Below are 23,832 nucleotides of genomic sequence, written 5' to 3'. Positions count from 1 at the left end.
TCTCAGTCTTACTAAGATGGAGATTAATATAGAGTCTCCTGTCTTTCAGGGATAATAACACAAATGCTTTTGTCTTGCAGAATTTATCTTTCTAAGTTTTGGAATAGAGAAGGGTTGACAAACTAACTCTCTCTCTATCTCCATCCTCCTAAATCATATTGTGAGCTAGATGTTCTTCTAGCAGATATTAGTTAACCGAGTTTTTCTTTCATCCCCCTTCACAAAGAGTTCAAGTTAAAATAGCAATAACTTAGAGGGCTTTCAGTTGTGCAGTTGTGCAGCTGATTTAGCTGTCTTTATTCTTCTTTCAGGAGGAATATTTGCATTCCTCTTCATGCTACTGTGAAATCACAGATGGCCTTAAAGTTTTTAGGTGGTGTCCCATTCTTTCTTTTCATCTTTTTTCTTCTTCTTATCACACAACCTTTTATCTCACTGAATAGAGATGATCTACAAATCAGTCTTTAGACTGAAATCTTAGCCCTGCCGAGGGAATTAGGAGGTTTGTTATTTATTTTAGAGCCTAGATTTTGAGTGTTAGCCTTTTGTTGGTCATAAAATTTGCCATGGATTTGTGCCTTTTGTTTATTTCGTGGACGTTTACCAGAAACATCTATTGTTTATGACCAGTAAAGGAAGTCCATTTTCTGAATCATCCTGGGAAGATCAGCATATTGCTTCACACATGTATGTTACATGCTTTAGTAAATATGTTAAGTTTGGATTTGAAAGAGCTTCATCTTGTTATTGTGTAGCATATGTTTTGACAGGCACATATACAAAACATAATATCTCTATCTTTTGCTAGTTGCTTGTTGTTGTGTTAATTGAATACACGGTGTAAATCTTCGGCACCAGTACTTTGTCATTGTACTTGAAACAAAACAGGTCTTGGAAAAAACTGCAGTGTTTCTTGGATTATGGAAAATGGAATTGCCCACTAATAGCTCTCAGTCTTACTAAGATGGAGATTAATATAGAGTCTCCTGTCTTTCAGGGATAATAACACAAATGCTTTTGTCTTGCAGAATTTATCTTTCTAAGTTTTGGAATAGAGAAGGGTTGACAAACTAACTCTCTCTCTCTAAATTATCTCCATCCTCCTAAATCATATTGTGAGCTAGATGTTCTTCTCCAGCAGATATTCTGGAAGAGCCAATAAACAAGCAGTTCTGAATGAGATTGTCATTATTATATGCATAACCTGTAAATATGATCTCATCAACACTATTTTATTCCGGTGGTTATACTTAAAGTCAATTATTATATAATTCAACTAAAATAATTGTGTATTTTATGTAAAAACCCTATTTAAAAAAAATTATTTACTTTTTATAAACCCTGAATTGCACATTCCTTACAGAAATACATCACTGAAAATCAGCTAGGCAGTAACCAATATTTCTGGAACGTCAGTACACTCAAATTGATGGTCAGTTTGTAAAAAAAAATTTCTTGAGGATTGTCCTGTGTTTGTTCCTCTGGGATATTATCCTTTCGGGTCATTCTAGAGGCATTCCAAGAGGTGCCTGCACTGGAAATAGTACTGTTGTGCCAAGCAAATGTAAGGAATAAGCTGGTGGCCTAATTACTCAGTATGGTTCAAAATCTTGTGTTCACAAAATTCCCTTGTTTCTCACTGCCTCCAAACTCCAGCTTCAGTGACAGAGAAATAAAAACCCACCTCTGCTCTGAGATTTGAATTTCTACTTCATAACTGCTGTAGTATACAGATGATCTTGATTTATGTTAAGAATGAAGTTTGGGACCAAGTTTATGCACCTCTGATAAATTGGCAGCTACCCAGCAAATACATCAAGAGGTATGTTTGCTCTTTTAGATGTCAGAGTAGGCGTCGTGGAGTGAAACACATTTCTCAGACGCTTCTCCTTGACAACACTATCGGAAACACTTAGAGTTAAGTCTTGATCCCTGGAATGCAATAGAGTTTTGGTTTTGCCTTGAGTGGGAAGAGAATGTGCCCCTGAAAGCAGTTAGTGGAGAGCCCAGGACAAGCTAATTTGTTTTGCTAACGCAGTTCAGCTATGTTAGAAAACACTTTTCAAAAAGAATTAAACTTTCCTCTGGTATGGACAGGACTAATGAAACTTCCTTCAGAGCCCATCAGCACCGTTCTTGTATAATCAACCAGAGGCACTGCTGTCTAGTGACAGGAGACACCGTCCAATCCTAATGGAAACCAGTAGCATCTGCTGTGTGAGTGGGTAAGCAAAACCGACAGGTTAAGATGTCTTGAGAGCTCTTTTGCAGCAGCAGGTATTTTATGTGATTCAAAACAGGGTAGACAAAGCTTCCCTTGATGAGTCTTCAGCATCTGTCCTTATCTGTAATTCCATGGGTCTGAGTAAACTCCTTTACCTCAGCAATACTGCTGCCCGTAAGTTCAAGTAATAAGACTCTGGGAATATCTCGTGTGACAGTTTTAAAGAAATGAATTGTTTAATATTAAGCACTTGTTTCCAAACTGCCTGAAACTATGTAGAGGATAAGCAAAGCATATAACTGTCCTTCAGCACTGTTGATTAAAGCTTAGATTATTTCAGCTGGTTAAAACAATTTGTCTGGCCATTGATATTCCCGTGGCAGAGACCAGAGCTCACGTGCAGAAAGCAATTCTAGCATCATCCAGAAGGTTACGTGTTCAGCACTTGGTACTCTGTGCTGGGCTCCCCACAAACCATCGGGAAAGAAAGGAAAATTCAGTACTCTTCCGCACTGTTGATTAAAGCTTAGATTATTTCAGCTGGTTAAAACAATTTGTCTGGCCATTGATATTCCCGTGGCAGAGACCAGAGCTCACGTGCAGAAAGCAATTCTAGCATCATCCAGAAGGTTACGTGTTCAGCACTTGGTACTCTGTGCTGGGCTCCCCACAAACCATTGGGAAAGAAAGGGAAATTCAGTACTCTTTTTTCTATTTTACCAGTTTGCAATCTTTTATTAAATTACATTGTATGTAATTAAATTACATTGCATGTAATTATTGAGCGAGGAACTTTCTTGTTAAGTGGCTTTGGGAAGTAGATATTTATGTGTCACCTGCAACCATGTTTTAGCAAGCTGCAGGTTTCTACGGAGATATATGCCTTTATTGCTAGCCTGTGAGTGGAATATTTAGCACCAGCTACAGTGAGTAGTGCAAAGAGGCTGTAGATGTGGAGTCACTTACGAATATACACTACTTAGAATAAGTATAATTTACAGGGTCCTGGGAATCTTTGACCTGCAGAATTGAAGGATCCATAAGCAAGTGAGTATACCGGGACATAAAACACTTCTGGCAGCTCCTCACCCATTGTATTGCTTAAAGCCATATTGTTTCTACTTCTCATTTTGTGTTGCTTAGATTTACCTCAGAGACATATAGTAAGAATAATAAGTAATCATCTGTTTTTTCTTCTGTTCTTAATTCTAATTGACATGCAAACACGCACCACAAATTTTTCAGCTTTTTCCACCATTACAGCTACCAAAAAGGCATGAAATGTACATAAAGGCTAGCAATGCAGGATTTTTCTTTTTTTTTCTCATTAACATTGCTAATGGAAAAAGAAAGTTTACGCCCCAGCTAATTACTTAGAAGCTTGTCCAGTATTATTTCCAGACTAGCAGAAGCTGGGAAGTTATATTCATCCTTTGAGAAGAAGAATGCAGTGATTAAATGGGATGAGAAAGAGTTTGAATAATTTTTAAAGAACCATATTTAGCAACTCTTGGATTTGGGTTTGATATTATGGCAATGCATGTGCATTATACTGATGGAGGTGAAAAGCTATCTGCCTCTTATGGGATGGAGGTGCAGAGGCGTATATCAGAGAAAAGGGAGTGTGCATTGTAACATATACGGTAGTGACCCATGTGATTACTTTAAGGGCATTGGTGTATGTTCTTGGAATTCTAAATTACACAACTGACTTAGAAAATCATAGTCAATAATCTGCTAAAAATTCCTTTATTCTGATGATCACCTGTGCAGCTGATGAAAGCATGTGTTTCCAAAGGAAAATTATTCTTTTGGTTTTTTAAACACAGAGTACGGTAAGTTGTAATGAGCATGTGCACACTAAACAGTTAATTTAATTAAGCTTCCATAAGCATAATGCAGGATGAATTCAAGGATATTCAGCATTACCTCTGGCTGATTTCAGATATGTTGCACAAGATTAAAAGGACTTGATGTTTTCAATAGCAAGATGTCTTAGGCCACAGTTTCAGCACTGCTACTGAAAAAAAGTAGTACCTCTCTCTGTTTTCCAAGCTGGCCTTTCATTTCAGTCTTTTGCTCTCTGCCACTACAAGCATTTGTGCAGCTGTCATGAAAGGGATAAGGGAGTTAATCTAGATAAAAAACAATCTAGTACCATCTAATTTCAGAAAGCTTTTTTTAATTCATTTATCTTTTTTAACGATAGCAAGACCTTAATAAGGCATTGTCAAATGCAAGAATGTTCTTCCCCTAAGTTTAGACATAAATGCTGCCTCTTACACCAAAGGCATTGGATCTTGGCTCTTTCTGAAAGCAACGCAGATTCCTTTCTATATTCTAGGGCATTTGTATGATGTTGTATTAGAAAACCTATTGTTTAAATCATCAATTGGCTTCCCATCCTAGTTTACTTCATATCATGTTCGTTTGTCAGCAGTTGGCTTTTTCTCCTACGACAGTTTATAAAAGTTTCAACATATCAACACTGCAATCTGCTCCAAATTACATTTCATAGTACACAGCTCAGTTTCCTTCAATACCGAGCGACAGTGCACTGCCATCAGCGTCTACGCTGGATTCCTTCCAGAAGGACTTGTGCTGCGTCGGTGTGTGCATGGCCGTGGTGCTGTATACGATGTGCACCTCACAGCAGTTGTGCTGTAGTTTACCATTTGCCTGAGATCTGATAATCTCATGAGATTTTCTATAGAATTAATCTGGGTTTAATTCATATCATATTCTGAATCCTCTCAACTGCCTTACAGTAATTTCACCCAGAAAACAAAGTAACATAATGTGAATCCACCCAGTATTGTAGCCACAGGGACAAGTTTATAGTTGAAAGCAGCATTACAAAAAGACTCTAAATTCAGGCACATTTTGTACAAACTTCCTGATAATGTCAGTGCCTAGTATGGATCAGACCTGGTGCCATGCAGATTGCTGCTCGCACTCTCCGTTTGTGCAGTCCTTTGAAAGCCACTGCAGTTTTTGCTGGTAGAAAGCAGTGAGTGTCATGGTTCATCTTATAGGTATTTCAGAAGTGTTGAAAACCATCAGTGAGCTTTGAGGGAATTGAGTGGACGTTTGAGTAGTCACCTTCCCCGAAACTGCAGAACCTGTAACAGGTGAATTGCTATGGCAATGAAGGAAAAATTTTCAGTCTGATGTAAATCACTGAAGTCAGGTGTAACCCTGACTGACTAAAGCCACAGCAAACGTGGCTGTTTACACCAATACAAGACTTTCCCTCTAATCTTGCAGTCCATGTACTAAATTAAGATGCACTCTAAATGGTGTAGCTAATGAGAAATACAACTTACGTGTTTCTTTTAAAATTAAAAGAACAGTCAGTTGAATCTGCTTTATTGCTTGATTTGCATCCTTTAATGTGTACTGTAAATTAAAAACTTACTTTTTTTTTTTTAGATCTATTGAAATCCTTTTTCCCTCCCCGTACTTAATACTTTCACCTCCCTCCCAGGCTGCCTTCTGTTTGTCATTGTGTGCATTGCACAAGGACAGCTTCAGACGAGCAATATTCCCAGCTTTAAACAAGAATCTGCTTAAAAATTCTCTTTGAGGAAAAAACATACGTAGAACATCATCCTTCGTAATCACATTAGTAAGAGACTAAAGTAATTTCTTATCGCCTTTGCAAATTAGGATTTCGTTAGCATGCTTTTTATTTCTTCCAAAGTTTGTCTTAATGAATACACCAATCTCAGTTAGTAAGAGAAAATGGTAGAAACGCTGTCAGAAGAATTTAATTACACTCAGCAGTAAGTATGCATGTTGACAATAATACTTTTTTTTTTTACAGATAAACACTAGATGTTGAGGTCACAAGGAAAAAAAAGAATAAAAATGTGATTCTGTTGAGAATGATTTTTCTAAAGATTTTTGCATTTAAGAATGTGAAGGTAGGCTGTAATTTTGCTTATCAACCGGATCAATAATCCCTTCTTGAAATTATTTCCAATTTCCTTTACTGTGATGTTGATTTGGGGGGAAGGTGACAGGAGTAGGAAAAGGAGAGGGAACAGAAAAAAATCATTTTTTCTGTCTGCTGATAGACTAGCGATCCCTGAATCTTCAATACAATTGCAAAACTGGAAATATAACAGAGAATGTTCGCTTTTATTCATTTTCGCAAGTACATGATTTATATAAAATTGTTACGATTTTTTTTCATGGCAAAATCCAAGGCTTATTCTTCTTACTCAAAAAAAGAAAAAACACATTCATTTCAGAGGGAGCAAAACTGAGCCTGTATTTTTTTAAAGGGGTTATGATTTTTAAGAAAACTTCCACCCATTAGGCTATGCTTCCCGTGTGTGCCAGGAATGCCCTAGTAGGATATTTGAATTTAGCTAAGATTTTCAGAAGTAACTAATAATTTTGTGTTCTTCATTCTTCAGAAACCAAAAATTCGGTGCAAAAGTATCTTGATGCCCCAGAATGCGTATTTTTAGGTTCTTTTTCCTTCTTCTCCCTCCAATATGAAAGCTTCTCAGAAAACTGCCTGTTAGTTTGCACAGTCAGATCTGGTTTCTTATACTAGGTAAGAGGATTTATCAGCAGATAGATTTGCACATGGGTATCATTCTTCAGAACAATAGCTTCCTTCACTTTGTAGGGATCAAAGTTGGCAAGGCTAGATTGTAACACAACAGAGATGGTTTTCAACTGCAGTGCTTGCAGTGAAAGGAGTGAAAATGGAACGTGTGCTGAACTTCCCCAGGTTGCTCACAAATGTGCTTTGGGTTAAGCCCTTTTCCTAATAACTTCCTGCATGTGGGGTGCTTGCTGGTTTAACAGGGATTCTCAGAAAGTACTTCTTCCCAAATCCCCTATATTCCTACCTGCACTGTAGCTTGTGGAGCTGTATGGGGAGAGCATCCTGTTGCTCTCTAAATACTTTGGTAATGCTGAGTTTCCCCCAATACTGTTCTGAAGTGTTTGGGTAGCCAGTTCTTAAGGGTTGCTGCTTATGTAGGAATAGTATGTTTCACTGTCTGTTGTTTTCACTTCTACTGATAAATCATTCTTACTACAGACTGAGATAAATGTATTTATTTATAAAATTTGAAACTCTAAATCTTTGAAAAAGCTGTTGGCTAGGACTTGCAAGACATGCAGTTAAACCATGTTTATCCAAAGTTCGAGTTTGGATCTTGCAGACAAACACTTAACCCCTATGGTCAGACGCCGCCATGGTACACAGATACCATACATCCACTCGTTGTGTTCAGAGGAGAAAATTGCAGGTTAGCCAAGCTATGTTAACCTTTTCATCCTCTTCATTTCTTAGTGTCTTTGTTACATTTCACTTTGCTGATAAATCTTTTCTTCTTTCTCCCATTTTTTAGTCCTTCAAAGATTATCTGAATCTTTATCTCAGTCAAAAGGATTTGTTCCTTTTTCTTCTGTTTGCCCCCTCCTGGGAGTGCTAATACCAGTGCTAATGAGCATGTCCAGTTGCAATATTGCATATCTAGCCAGATGTGCAGCGATTAATTGCTGATGGGCTAATGGCTTTGCAGTGGCTTAGGCAGCTGTGCAGCAGAGTGCCCTCTACACAGGGATGGGTAGTGCTGAACTGAGTCAAGTCCTTTTGCATTCCATTTGTGCCAATAATTTCCTTATCAAGTTTCATACGTTAACATCTGGAATTAATAGTAAATTCAGATCTGCTCATACACATGCCACGTAGGTGCAGAGATACGGACACCTAAACAATGTGATATGCTGGAAGGATTGCTGGGAGGAACGTTAGTCTGATAAGAGCTTGTCTGGACACTACAGCTGGTAACAACACTTAGTTTTTTGCGAAGGGAAAATAGGAATCAGAAGTAAACACTCTCTTACTATGAGCATTTTATCTGGAGCTTACCTCAGAGAAATATGGAAAGTCAAAATACAGACACCACAAAAACACACACACACACACAAATAAATTATTACTACACCAGCATTCTGTTGAACAAAACCTTCCTTTTCCAAAATGGGAGCTTTGCTGAAAATCCCACATACAAGGTGAAGGACAGACTGAAACATGCAGCCTGCTGATCCAACGCTTCAGTGAGAACAGATGGTATTCTGAAACAGTCCATTTGTGATCATTCCATAATAAAGATTAAAGTTGCATATTCCCCAACAGAGGTGCTTTCGGCAGCCTGCCAATTCACGAGCAAGTTCTTGGCCCTCCTCTTCCAGCATTTGACTCCTTTTTGTTTTTTTCAACTTACCCGAATCATACAATTTTTCCAATGATAAATCTTTCTATAAAAAGTCAAGATAAAGAAAAGGTTTTATATCACCATTGTTTTCCTGTTATAATAGTCTATTAACGACAGTAGGAAATTTTTTTATTGTTCCAGACCATAATCTTACAGTAATGTTTTTAGTCATACACATGTTGGAGCTGTACTCCGTTTCCAAGGTGTGTGAGGTTGATAATTACACAATGAATGCAGGGCATTCTTGCATTGAATTTGTCCTTGTGAGCTAAGAAGTGTGGGGGTGTTATAACAAGGCAGCAGCTGTAACTGACATTCTAATCACAGTTGGGAGTCGGATATAAATTAATTAATTTTTTTTTTTTTTTTTTGTAAGTTGGCTGCAAACTGTTTTTTTACTGGTTTTAGTGGAGTTCATACCCTGACAGGTTGTATAGTAGCAGACAACCATCTGATAACCTGGGATAGCAACACTGAAAAAATAATAAGCTGCTTATAAGTGCTATGTATACAGGCATTTCTTCACAGCTGTAAGCTTAATGTGGTCTGAATTTTGATGCATTTGCTGTAAAATTGATATCTACATTTTCAGAGGTCCATTCTTTTCTGTTATTTTTTTATATGGCATGTCAGTTTTAGAACATTGTCCATGTATCATCTTATTGGTGTTACATTTGAAATATATATCTATATGTATGCCGAAAAAGAAGTTTTTAAAGCAACGCTTGAACTATGAATGCACATATCAGTGTATTATAATAACGCATAAGCGAATAGGTATTCAGGCCCTGATTCACTCAGTTGTTTGGAAGGCATTGAGTTCTTACTGTATTTTGATCAAAGTAGGTGTTCATTAAAATTGAAACAAACGCTCGCTCAATTACTTGCTGTTCAGTAACCACACAGATGAGGAAGCTTTGTTTGAATTCTGTAATTCTTATAACACTTGCTGGAATTATGCCAATTTGCAATCTATGAGATGGAGAATACTGATACATCAAGGATGCAGTTAAGATTAACTAGTGTCTGTATGGGATGTACGTAATACTATGTGTTTCTTTCTCTCCATAAATACTGTTTCCTATTATGTTAGATAATGAATGTAAATGCCTTCTTACTGTAAATACCATATATTATCTCTGAAGAGATCTTCTGCCTTCCACTATTATTTTAGAAACCATTAGAGGAACCTTTTTAACATTTAATACTTGGTTGCATTGCTGTGTCAGTTGCAGTGATTGACTCATCCTTGAGGCTGGTGTCTTTGATGCCAAAAATAAGAAATGTGAATGGTAGGACTTTTGTAAATAACACTGAATGCTTTTTGAGAACATGGCCCAGCATAAAACAAAACACCAATTAAATACATTTGAAGCTCTGAAACAATAAGTAATTAAGAATTCTGGGTACTGTCTTTACTGAAAGAGATAAAAGGAAAGTAAAAAGTGCTTGGTGGCCTCTACAGAGATTCTTGACTAGTATAGCTAAAATGATAATGTTTGGTTATAGTGCATGGGTGTGTAGGGTCAAATGTATTAGTTGTATTGTGTTATTGGAGGCAATTTTGTAGCTTGAATATACCATGGCACGTTCATATCATATCATCTCTGGGCAGGCAAAGACATAATTCCAAGTAGGCCACAGCCTTAGAAAAACAAGGTTGCTAAATAAGATTAAAAGATCTTTGAAGGCAAGGCTTGAATGAGAATTGTAATACTTTGTGCTGTTGAAGTAAATTCTGTTCAACGCTAATCAGTGGGAACCATGTTAATAAAAATCGAATATGATCATTTATTAGGTTTCTCTCTGTGTGCTGTCATTTTCTCACCTAGAACTAACCATTACTTTAGGTTAAATGTTTGAAACTACTCACAACAGTCACATTTCTTTGTTCTTTGACTGTCACAATCCAGAGATCCTTCACAGAATCATTCTATAACCAGTTCTCCATTTATCTTCAGATGTCATGTGAAGAGGTGCAAAAGTGCATCATATGAGAACAGACTACATGTAAACAATGCTGTTACCTGAACTAGACTTTGATTCATGGTGTCAGGATTCTTGCTGTGAGGTGCAGCATCCGTTACCAGAGCTTCATTTCCTTTTTTCAAAGAGCTAAGAGTCCCTAGTAAAATTGCAATGGGCCACATCGTAAGAGGTTTCCATATGTTCTTCCTAACAATTAAAACATTTATAAATCTCTTTTTTTCCATAACACATGTATTTCTATGTTGTAGTTGGGAAAGACCTGAACTTTTGTCACTTTGATGAGCTTATAGCATCACCACAGTACTTAAATGTACTTTACCTGGTTTAGTTTGTAAAAGTTGCTGACTTTGGCTGACTTTGCAGTGGCCCAAGTATCGGTAATGATCTTTATGCTAAAGCTAACACAAGCACTACCCTCCCAAATGGAGCACATTAAAGGTAGGATGATTATTTCCTTTCTCCTCTTGACTACCTGGTGAAGTCAAACTCTCACAGAGGAGCACGGGCTGACTCCTTTCTAAGGGCGCATGGGCTACTCTGGCTGGTTACTACGAGTAGGTAAGTACTGTACTCTTCCCATCTCTTGCAACAATGATGACAGAATCATTGTCTCATAACTCTGCCCAGAGGATGCTAACAGAAGAAAAGCTGGTGGTGTCTTTCCACCAGTGCAACCTCTTTTGTTCTCTTTTACAGTGCTTCCTTGCAGAGCTTCTTCCTAAAAAGTTGTCCCTATCCCTCTCTCACTTTAAATGAGCACGTGTTTTGTTACGTGTCCCTAAAATACATCATGATCATCAAAAGGAATGAGAACTTATGTGTCCTGCCATGAGAACTGTGTCCTGCCACAGCTTAGTCTCTCTGTATGGAATAGAATAGTTTGGTCTACAGACTGAGACATTTAAATTCCTCCCAGCTGTAACCTCGGAGAAGCTCCGAAAGTATCTGACAGCTCTGTTGGGCTGTACTTCTGGAGCCGTTAGCAAAAGTGTCACATGAAGTTAGCACATGAGCTGTATTAGAGAAACAGTATGTACATACATATACGCAACATGTACCTGTGTGTATTTTCATTTTATTGTTAGGTGTGAAACTTGAATTTTTCTATTCCAATGCAAACTTTGGGCCTCTTTATGTTTCCTTTCTGCTTTTCTTTTTTGTATTTTTATACCACTGTTAAATTATAGAAATAGAGAAAGCAGTACTGCAGGATCTTTAATATTATGCTAGCAGATAGCAGCGTTCCCAGTTTCTGGATTGGGCATTCCACTTTTTTTCTCTATTTCTCTAGCTGAAAACATCTGCTTTTGGAGACAAATGTAGTCATGTTGGTACCACATGAAATCTTAAGTAGGGCAATATTGTTAGTGTAATTCCCAGAGGTGTGTGCTATGTCTAAAGCCAGCGGTGATCTAAACAACTGAAACCGGAGTAAGAGCATGTCTTTGAAAATAACGTGTAAAGATAAATTGTTTGACACAGGCTCTTTGGTGAATTTAAAATGGGTTAAAGAGCAGTAGCAGATGTCTAGTTGAAGCAGGTCTGTTTATATCTTCTCTCATTTTTAGTCCTGCGTGTTTGGTTTGGGGGGGGGGGGGGGGGGGGGGAGTCACTGAATGTAACAAAATAAACTGACCCTCCACATCTTCACCTGCTGTTACTCAGGGGGAATGTGATGCTGTGACATCTTCCATACCTCTGTTTTGAAATTCATCTAAGGTTACTCAGAAGAGAGACTACTTGAGTGTCTGCATCTAAAGCTGGGGAGTGAACGGTTGTCCTGTGTCGGGGGGGGGAAGGAAGGTTTACTGTTAGAAATAATTTTTTCATGGCCATGCAAAGCAATTGCATCTGTTCTCACACTCAGCCAGAGTTAGAGGAAGGATGTAAGACTGTCAGAATAAACAAAGTGGCAAGACTAAGTGGCAAGAAAACCATTAGAGAAATACTTAACTATATGTTTGGTTTATTTATTTAATCTTCTTTTTACTCCCTTACTTAGTACTTAAGTTCTCTCTCTCCTTAGTACTTAAGTTCTCTCTCTCCTTTTTTGACCGATTCATAATTGGTGTAATATATATCCCAGTTTACCTCACATTTTGAATTTTTCTTGATGTCTAGCTTTAAGTTGCTGAGTAGAAGTAGATGTAAAACTGATACAAATAAGGGAAAGAGCCGCTTCTCACTGGATTTAGCACTCAGTTAGGCAAACACTTATATGAAGAGTACCTGTATTCCTTCTGAGGTTTGGATATCTACGTAAAATCAAGACTGGAATTTCTCTGTACCTTGAAGTAGACACTGTTTAGCTACATTAAACAAAGTGTTTGCCGGGAACCCGATGTGAAGCTTTCCCATGTGTGCTGCTGTTCGTCATACAACAGGAATGTAACTAACTTTAAAGCAAAGCGATCTCACTGGGAAGGGCAGACCCAAGCTGGCAGTGGGAGACGTCCTTTGGGCAGTCACCGAGAGCACTGAAGAGTAACTAAAAATAGATGGATTTTGTTGCCTTTGTGTTTTACGCTGTTTGAGTGTTAGTTACTGCAAGATGAATGGCAGTAGAGGCAAGACATTCCCCATTGCCTCTTTCTTGTGAAAGCTATTAAACAGCTTTCAAATGTGCCTGCATCATTCTTGGTTTGTTTTCTTTTAACTTGGGCTCGTTTCTCTCATCTCTGTGAGTTCATTACTACTGTGAGATCACTCTGTGCAAAGACTGATTTAATACATGGAGGTAGATCTTCAGCTGGTGTAAATCAGCCTTTAATGTTCTTGGGGTTTGACTGATTTACATCACATTATGATTCAGTCTTTACCTCCAGGCTTAAAATTTATAAGCCAAACAATTTATACTGCAACCATTTCACACTGTTTTACATAACAAATATTTTAAATCCATGGTCTCCTTGGATCCTAATTTTTGGGTTAAGTTTTCAGTTATATCCAGGCAAATGACACAGTGTTACTGATTGTGTGCTTTTCCAGACAGATTTTAATTCATGACGTTCCTTTAAACTAAGGAAGCATCATGTTTGCTGCTGCATGCCTTTGTCCACTGCAGCTAATTACCAAGCTGTGTGCATAAGAAAAAGCATTTCTGTTCTCATCATCCTTCCCTGGCTGTGATTCTTTCCAGGTTGCCACAATCAAGTATTTGTAGCATCACAGTTCATTACTGCAGAAGCGAGTTTGATGTCACAGAATCATTGTTTTCTTCTCTGTGCCTCTAGTTGAGAAGAGGAACAGACTGTAATTAGGAGGGAAGCCACTTCTGTGGTACATGTGCACATGTGCGGTCTTGGAAATCAGCAGTGATAAAGAAGAGAATACACAAAAATAAATCATTTTAAATAGAATTATTAAAAGATGTGATTTGAAGGTGACGACTGAAAAAATTATTTGAAGATGATGCTATATGAAAGATAAAAGGCAGTTCATGCACCTAAGGTTAATTTTGTCCTAAAGAGATGAAGTAGGATTAAGAGTATTTATATCCAACTTGAATTAGCTGACAACTTGATTACAGAGTATTTTGTTGACTGATAGATACATTCAAAGAGATTGAGTTCCAGTGCTGAGGAAGAGCAACTCCAAATCCAAGAATTAAAATGTGAGAAATAGTAGCATGAGTCTCACAATCGTGGTATTTTCAGGTACAGTTCTGTTTCAGGGGTTCCTGCTAATCCGTTCACCCTGCTCCCCACTGGGTCAGTGCAACTGTTTGTTGAGTTGCATCATAACCAAAATGATTGAAATTATTACATTTAGAAACAAAATAACTGTCTTTGGTGGCAAAAAGGAAGGTCTGGATTTTTTAAATCCAGATTCTCTCCCGGTATGGCCCCACAACAGCTATGCTGGTACCAGGGAACAGCCCTGCAAAGAGCTGCTGCCTGCCCGTTGCCTGACTTGTGCAAGAATGGCTCTTTGTGTGGCCCCGCAGAGAACTGCTGTGAGACCTCAAACTGATTGCTGGGGAAAGGTTTCTGGTTTGGGTATTGGTTTTATTTGCAGATTTCACTTAGCAGTCACACAAAAAGATGTTCAGAAGCGTGGCCCTCTGATAGGTGCTGCCCAAAGAGCAGCAGGGGGCTGGTGCCCAGCAGGTGGCTTTCCCCTTCCCTCTCTTGACCTCTCTTGCCCTAAGTTTTAAGGTTGTATTAAACAGTTGTGTATAATCTGTGTTTTACTTAGACTACACTTTTTCTTATTAGAGTGGATGAAGGAACTACAGGCCTGAAAGCCAGTCAGCTTTTCCCATGTCTAATCAAAGTATTAGATTACTAAATATACAGTATCAGGTTTTGAACATCAGTGCTCCTTACTCATTTACTGCTCTTGTGGTATCGTGGAGTTTCCATTACCAGTAATACAAGTAGATATGCTTATGTAATCAGTAGAGCTATTTTAGATTTTTTTAAACCACAGAATTAAGGACATTAAAACCCAACATTTGCATTACTGCAGCATCAAAATTATAATTTTAATAGCCCAAAGTCAGTGCAAAAAATGTTTCATATACCAAAGAGCATTTCGCCAATTTTCTTCATACTATTCCATGCTCAGTTACGACATGACTATGAATGCAAATACTATTTTTTCAAAACCCTGTGAGGATAATACTATTCTTATCAGTGTTAGATGTCCAAATATTAACTTTGAAAATGTCAGAAGATACACACAGTGAATATGATTTAATGATACTGAGAAGCCATAAGATATTTAATGCCTGATTTTGAAGGTTTATATTTTGTCTTCACTAATGCCGGTTCTTACTTAATTGGCACTGGTTTTTTTTAACAGCATTGCCAGCGATTTTGCCAGTATTGCTGGCAAATGACAGTGTCATTTAATTTTAGAAAGTTTTTTACATGCATTATTTTACTTTTCCTTTCAAGAAAGTTGTTCTCCTTGGAAACCAAAACAAAAAAACCCCCCACAAAACCAAACCAAAGACATGGAATTGTGCTAAGCCTTTTTTGACAGTTTGTAGGATCACTGGTACCACTAATAAATAATGTGAGGAAATTCTCCAATATTTTGCACACTAGCTGAAAGTTCATCAATCTCTTTTCTTTTGGTTCTACAACAGTAAGGAGATACGTACTGATTTTTACAGTCAGTTCATTGGGCTTGTGATACCACGTTGAAGCCTTATCAGCACATTGAGAACAGTCTCTCCAAATGGAGTTTAGGCTAGATTCCAGACTCAACATTTTTTGTTAAGGTAATCAGATTATTTCCATAATGTGGACTGAGACTCACATTTGATCTCACCAATAGAAAGGTTGTGGCTCAATGGGCCTTTCTGTAGCTTCTGTTACTGCTGTGACTCTGTGAGTCTTCATTTCTTGTTCTGATTTAAAGTCCCAGCTCTTGTGACAAAGTGATGATGAGCTGTACCATAGGTAGTGGTTTGCTCTGTTCAGGGTAACATCTGTTAGACCCAAAATTTTGTTGAAGCCCCACAAGTAACAAATGAGAAAATCTTGGTGTCCAATTATGTGTATGGTACTAGTGTATTATATTATACAAAATAACAAAAAAAAGCACCAAAAATTATAATGATAATTAGTTTCCCCAGCTGTGCAGGAGAATTAGGCATTTGTTAAGGCGTTAGAAAGCAGGGGGGCATAGACTGGTCAGTGAAAATATGCTATTGATCAGTGTCCTTAGAATGTGCATTTTTACTACTGGATTCAGTCCCAGAATGATTTGGCTCTGGTTTGTATAACATAGAGAACTTCAGCTCTCTTGTCCTTGATAGAATAGAGCCTTACAGCGTCACAGTTTTAGCTGGTTAACCACTATAGAAAAGGAAGGTGCACATTTCATGAGTATCCAATTGTAGCGGATCTGGTGCAAATCAGTAAAATGCTGCCTGCAAATTAAGCCATCAGTACTCTTTCTTGTATACTACTACTATGTTTTTAAGGGTGCAAGAGAAGATGATGAAAATGAGTCCGATCTGTAGTTCCTAGCAGCTAACTGGAGTTTTTTCAGTAAGTTCTAAATTATAGCAGGATGTAAGATGGGAGCCTGCAGAGGGCGAAAGGTAGGAAAAAGGAGGGTGCAGCAGGTATTGAACAGCAATACGGATTGAATACAAATTAGCTCAAAGTTAGAGCTGGGTAGGATCTTAAAAGTGATGTAGATGAACTCCATAAAAATTCACTATATGTTTCAGTAAGGTTCCTTGAAAATCATTCTGGCATAGAGTACATATTTTTAACACTTCACAGTGAGAGCAAAAGCAGAAGTATACAGATTTTTAAATAATTCTTCTAAGATCAAATTAAAAGATTTCTCAGGCTCCTCAACTAATCACACATTTATTAAAAATCTATTTAAAGCAGTCCATTGTTCTCCATAAATATTCATGTTTATTTTAATAAGTGCTTTACAGATTTATTTTAATTCCACCTAAAACCCTCCAGTGGCTAGAAAACTTCATATTCAAGTCCAGGTGTACAGACAAATCTGGAATGTGTTTTCAACATGCTGTAGCATAGTTATTAAGAGTATTATTAATGACAGCTATTTTTGTTGTTGTTTTTGATTGCCACAAGAGAACACAGGAGCTTGCAGCTGGGATTCTTTGAAGCAACATTCTATTCTTTAGGGAGCTGTTATTTCAATAAAAACAATGAAATCAGTTAGCATAGGTAATAAAATAATTATAGTAATTTATTTTGGCTATTAAGTGTTGAATCCCCTTAGCTAATCATCCACTTAAAGCTGTTACTCAAAGTGCCCTGGCTGCTTTTGCCTTAAAGTTAAAGCTCATGAATTCTTATTCACTGATAAATCCATTTTTAATAAATGCCTGCTGTGCTTTTCTACTTGTGTTAATCTGAACGCTATCAATAATGTAATGTATTGTTACCCAAAACTAGTGAAGGATATTTCCCATTGTCCCATCAATAAGAACAGTCATTCCTTGACTTCTTTGTACCTGGTTACAACCGTACTTAAAGCTGACTTGCCTGCAGTTAGAAAAAGCTCATCACTCACAAACAAGAGCGGTATTAGAGGATAGTTTGTTCATGGGGTGTTCAGAAAACCCTGTGCGTGAGCTGGCTGGACATCCTTCCTTCCAGCATGTGCATCAACAGAAGCGCTCATCTTCCAGTACTGCTCTGAAACCAGTACAAGTTGTTCTCTTCTATTAAAGTTTGCTTCATTTTACTTTGTTGTAGCTTCTAATAAGCCCTTTAAATGACCAAAACCAAAACAGACAAAGGTTAATTTCTGTCTTAACTCAGAAAATAGTGTTCGTCTCGCTTAAGAGAAGAACTGTGGGCCTTCCTTTCTTTTATAGAGCAAGAGTCCAGGGAATCTGTAAAAAGTCTGATTCTAACTCCTCTTTTCGGAATGACCGTGTTTTTTTACAGAGATGAGAATTTGAACCTTCAGAATGTTATTGCTAAAGTAGTACTGAATAAATTAATCATTATAGATGAACTGACAAGAGTCAACCTCTGTCATCTTTAGAGAAAACATCATTTTTTTGTGTTTTAACATCGTTTCCCTTGAGCTGACTCAACTACTCACTTCCTCAGATACAGGACAGTAGAAAGCTATTCAGTGAAAGCTTCGTATGACATAGATGAACACACGTATATATGGGGTATAGAATTAAGATACTATCAACTTATTTATAAATGTATGATCTAAAATACATTGAAATCAGTAAAAAATGTTCCAAAGACTTCAGGAGACTTACAGTCAGATTTCATGGGCCATGTCCAGCAAGAGGTATAAACATGACTAAATCCAAGTATGTGAATGGTTCCAGTGAGGTTCGCCCCTGTGTAAAGCTGTCTCATTCCTTTTCTCTAAGTCAGAGCCTTACAAGCATATGACAAAATGAAAAATCCCTCGGTGAAAAACTGTGTATCAGTAGCAACAATCTATATTGAAGTTGGTACTGCAATGGTAATTTTAGCTGCTTTACTACTGTATTTTGTCTCTCAGTCCACAAAAAGCGAGAGCTTCTAAAGTAGTAAATCTACTCAAGGAAGAAAGCTGAATTTTTAAATAAGTGGAAAAGAGATTCCAGGATTTGGGCAATCCAGAATGTGGTTTCTGAGATGTATGGGCTTCATGATGATCATGAGGGTTTGGAAAGGTTGGCCCCTTGTAGAAGGGTGTTTGGGATGGCAGTTGGGTTTTTCTGTTTGTTTCTATGTTTATTTGTATTTTGCCTCATAATGCTTAATAGTGGTGACTATTTTCAGGCAGTTTCACTGTTTGGTACTCCTGAGAAGTACAGGGACGATCTTTCCTTCAAGAGTCCTCTGAAACTGAGAAGGAAACGCTGGCTTAGCCTGAATATTTTAAGGAAAAAAAACCAGTTTTCCTCTTGTTAGGTATGTCAACTTTTGCACCCCAATTAAATTTTAAATAATCCTCAAAAGTTGAACAATATCTGTGTTAGGCTGTGATAGAATTGATACGTCATTGAAATAATTCTCTAGATCTCTGCTTTTAAATACTGACTGACTTAAAACTCAGAATGTTGGGAAGGCCATTATTAAGGGATTTTGATATCCACATTTCTCTCTTTTTCAAGGGGTGTTTTTTGTTTTCTTTTAGGAGGGATATAAATCAACATCTTTTGGGAGTTTCAGCCAGGGAGTGAATAGGAATGATGCATTGCATCATTTTATTCCTTTAGGAATCATATTTTACTCACACTGAAGTACCAAAAATTGCCATCTTTCATGCAAATGGATGAAATAGACTTTTTTTTTTTTTCCTTGCATTTCTGACTGTTAATACCTAATGTGGATGTTTCTTTTTCTTTATTGTGCCTTTAAATCTATTATTCACTTACATATCTTGGTAGAGGCAATGTCGAGGTCCCCTTTAACGTGAAAGTGAGGGAGTGGTGAGATTACATGGTTATTGCCGGCCATGAATGAATTCTGCAATGCACAGTTTGAGATCACCTATAACATAAAAAGCAAAATAAATACATTCTTCTGCTCAGCTTTGATAACCCTTATAAAGAACCTGGAATATTGTTCTTCCATTTGAAAGTTACTCTAAATAGCCTACTAATTGTTCGTTTATCATTAATTTAATTTAAATAAGGAAGAGTTACTATTTCTTGGAAATGTAAAAAAATCTTCCAGTAATTAGTCTGCTTCAAAAATGGAAATTTAAATTCTAATCTGATAAACGCAGGTGTGACTAAATTAATGTTATGTTAGTAACTTAATTGACTACATTAGTAATAATAAAAAGTTAAATACATATACAATTGTTCATGACTTTAAAATATAATCTGGTTATTTTAGTAGTTTACAGAATGCCTTTCATATTCTGTTATTTAATTTGTAATTTTGTTGGATAGAAAACTGCAACTTTTTATGTACTTTGCAGTAACAATACAACTAGCAAGAGAAAAGTTTTTCTTAAAGCCTCTGCTCTGGAGATCATTTGATTACCGAGCATCACAGCTTTCATGTGCATAAAGAAAAAAGCTTGAAAATGTACTCAAAAGTATTTTATAGAGGGGAAATAAATAAGATTACAAAAAGTACTGGTTTAGAGGTTGCACTTTGTAAAGACAGTATCATGTTGTGAAACAGCTTGCTAATGGTTTTTGACTGCTTTTGTTCATCAGTATTTAATTCAAGGTTTCCTTTAAATCTTAGACCTTCTTTATTTTCTGTTTTGATAAATGTTGGAAATGGGAAAGGCAGTAGTACAAGAAATACAAATTTGCAGGCCAGAGAGTGTGTGACTCTGGTGGTCAATTTAGGGATATCACTGTATAAAATCTTACATTAAAAAAAAATTAGAAAAAAGGTACTCTAAGCTCATTGTCAAACAGTACAGTACCCACAGACTTTTTCAGTCACCATGAAGCTTTTCCTCTCAAAATGCAGCAAAATCTGTCACTTAGAAGCAAGAAAAAATTTCTGTAAGTGATGGATTTAACACACTGGATAACCTTTTCATTAGACAATTATGTGTTTCAGTCCATGGGATATGAACTGTATATTTTTTGTAGTATGTTTTCAGATGTCAGTGACCCTATTTCATGGAATATAAGTCACACTGTGAATTTAAAGATCTGAAGAAAATCAATAGATGAGACATTGAAGACTCTTATATAAACTGAAAATATTTTTTTCATTTTTTCTCTCTCTTTTTTAATCTTCTTGCTGAAAGCTCAACCCAAACATCAAAAAATCATTTAAATACTTGGGTAATAATTACTAGAGTCTTGGATTTTACTGTAAAGAGCTTTTGTATCCTAGCAGTATTTGAAGTCCTAATCCACTAGGTACAATACCTCTGGGTAAGACACCAGTAATGTGAGAGAGTTAATCCATTGAGCAATAAAAAGTATTGCTCTACATCAGTTTTGAAAATCTTCTCTTACCTTCACAATCAATAAAACCCAAATTGTACAGACACAATTCACATTAAATTAATTAGGGTGCTTGACATAATTACATTTATAATTACATATGCATGCATTTGGTGTTAATAGTAGGGGAGACATTTTCACAAACATACCTTTCACTAGCGCCTTAATCAAAGTTAAAGAAATTAGAGTATCCTTTAATACGCTTCCCCCCTATAATTCCCACCTATGTGTGCAAAACAATCACCTTGTTCCTGTCTGTTTCCCACCTGTCTCACAGATTTGAAAGTTCAGGTTTGGACACTTGACATTTTAAGAGCAAACCCCATTCTCAGAAGTGCATGAATAGGAATTTAAACACACGTTTCCCAGAAAAAATCCCTGGATCACCATATGCACTGATTATATGTAATCCAACAGGTTTAATCCTGAAAAAGATGCCATTTATGGATGCTTTAGTGATTGTAGGGATGCAATTTTATATTCTCTTGTTAAAGCTGTTCAGGATTTGCAAACAGGCAGAGCTTTGGAGTTCTCTGCCTAATTGTCTTGTATGCATGGATATAAACTATGAAAATCACTTTAATAGTGAAACAAGAGAGGAAACAAAGAATACAACAAAGTGGAACAACAGCCCCAATCGAACTATCACAAATTTCACGGACACTTATCCTGCCACTTAGTCAGACTTAATAATCATCTAACCTTTTTGAATGAACAAAATGCCAGCAAAAATGGCATTTCTTAATGCAATACAAATTTAAACAGAAAATAAAAAAAAACCATCAGTGCAGTGGTATCCTAGCAGTATTTGAAGTCCTAATCCACTAGGTACAATACCTCTGGGTAAGACACCAGTAATGTGAGAGAGTTAATCCATTGAGCAATAAAAAGTATTGCTCTACATCAGTTTTGAAAATCTTCTCTTACCTTCACAATCAATAAAACCCAAATTGTACAGACACAATTCACATTAAATTAATTAGGGTGCTTGACATAATTACATTTATAATTACATATGCATGCATTTGGTGTTAATAGTAGGGGAGACATTTTCACAAACATACCTTTCACTAGCGCCTTAATCAAAGTTAAAGAAATTAGAGTATCCTTTAATACGCTTCCCCCCTATAATTCCCACCTATGTGTGCAAAACAATCACCTTGTTCCTGTCTGTTTCCCACCTGTCTCACAGATTTGAAAGTTCAGGTTTGGACACTTGACATTTTAAGAGCAAACCCCATTCTCAGAAGTGCATGAATAGGAATTTAAACACACGTTTCCCAGAAAAAATCCCTGGATCACCATATGCACTGATTATATGTAATCCAACAGGTTTAATCCTGAAAAAGATGCCATTTATGGATGCTTTAGTGATTGTAGGGATGCAATTTTATATTCTCTTGTTAAAGCTGTTCAGGATTTGCAAACAGGCAGAGCTTTGGAGTTCTCTGCCTAATTGTCTTGTATGCATGGATATAAACTATGAAAATCACTTTAATAGTGAAACAAGAGAGGAAACAAAGAATACAACAAAGTGGAACAACAGCCCCAATCGAACTATCACAAATTTCACGGACACTTATCCTGCCACTTAGTCAGACTTAATAATCATCTAACCTTTTTGAATGAACAAAATGCCAGCAAAAATGGCATTTCTTAATGCAATACAAATTTAAACAGAAAATAAAAAAAAACCATCAGTGCAGGTATGCAGAGTAAGTATTTATCAACTATTATTCATTCAGTTGGTTTCTACTCAGGAAACAGGGATTGTTGGAAGGACTCTGAAAGACAGGTATGGATTAGTCTCAGGTAAATAATCATATTTACCTATGATGAAGCAAAACCCCAGTTTATGTATGGTATTATTAAAAAAAAATCGCATTTATATAGTAACAACTCAGAAGTTGTTGATTATTTTCATCATTGCAATTTCTTATTTTATTTTATGCCTTTATGTTAATTTCTAGTTAAAAATATAAATAAACAGTGAGGAGAACATCTTCAGTTTACAGAATCTGGGCATATGTTTGTGTTTCAATTTGTGTATTTTTATTTTAGTTGGTCGATACTGTATTTCTCAAGTAGAATTGTGCACATAAATTGATAAGAATTCATCTTAAGGCTATGTTCAACTTAATGATACATATGGGAATGATTACACATCTAAAAAATTGCTGACAAGGTAATTAAAAAGTTAAAACGTTCTAAAAATCAACCATAACTCTCAGACTTATGGCAAGCATTTTGGCTCAAAAATTGGTCCGTGCTTTACTTCTTATGATGGTTAGTTTTAAGAAACTATTCATATTTAACTTTCAGCTTTAAAGCAGTGTTATAACAATTTCATTCATTTTATAATGTGTCATTCTGCTTTCAGGTACTTCAGACAATGTCTTAGAGACTGTGTTTTTCTAATGAAAGGCCATTAGAGGTACAGGCAGGAACTTATGCTGCGTAACAGGTCATGGTGGGAACTTCGTCGAGAACATGGATTGCTATAAAACTGTTGCAAGATATACGTAGTTTAGTGCTGCAAATTCTTCCAGCTGAGAATTTATAATGCAAAACTTCACTTTGAGAGTGAAATTGTATCACAAGCAATAAAAAGTTGCCCTAGATTTGTAAATGCCATGAAGAACAATGTGAGCATCAGACAAAAGTGGATAATATTACGGGAGAGTATCTCAAACATCTATGTGGATGTGAAAACTGTGACCAAGGAAGATGAAGGAACTTGCTTAAGGTCAGAGTAGGACTCGGATCTCTTGTGCATCATCACTACGCGATACTGCTCATGCAACATTTCCTAAACCTTATGTGCCCAAGTTACCCACTTTTGCTTATTCAGTTGATCTAATAAAATCTGGATACTTTTCAGTATTGATTGGCGTAAGTGTGGCTTAATGGCAGAATCATTACTTTTTTAATCTTGGAACTGCCAGCCCTTACTATTCTCAACTGAAATTCGGTTTCTTCGATTA

Source organism: Aptenodytes forsteri, unplaced genomic scaffold (genome assembly GCF_000699145.1).
Source record: "Aptenodytes forsteri isolate BGI_AS27 unplaced genomic scaffold, ASM69914v1 Scaffold54, whole genome shotgun sequence".
NCBI classification, from domain to species: Eukaryota; Metazoa; Chordata; class Aves; order Sphenisciformes; family Spheniscidae; genus Aptenodytes; species Aptenodytes forsteri.
This window is presented reverse-complemented; position numbering follows the sequence as displayed.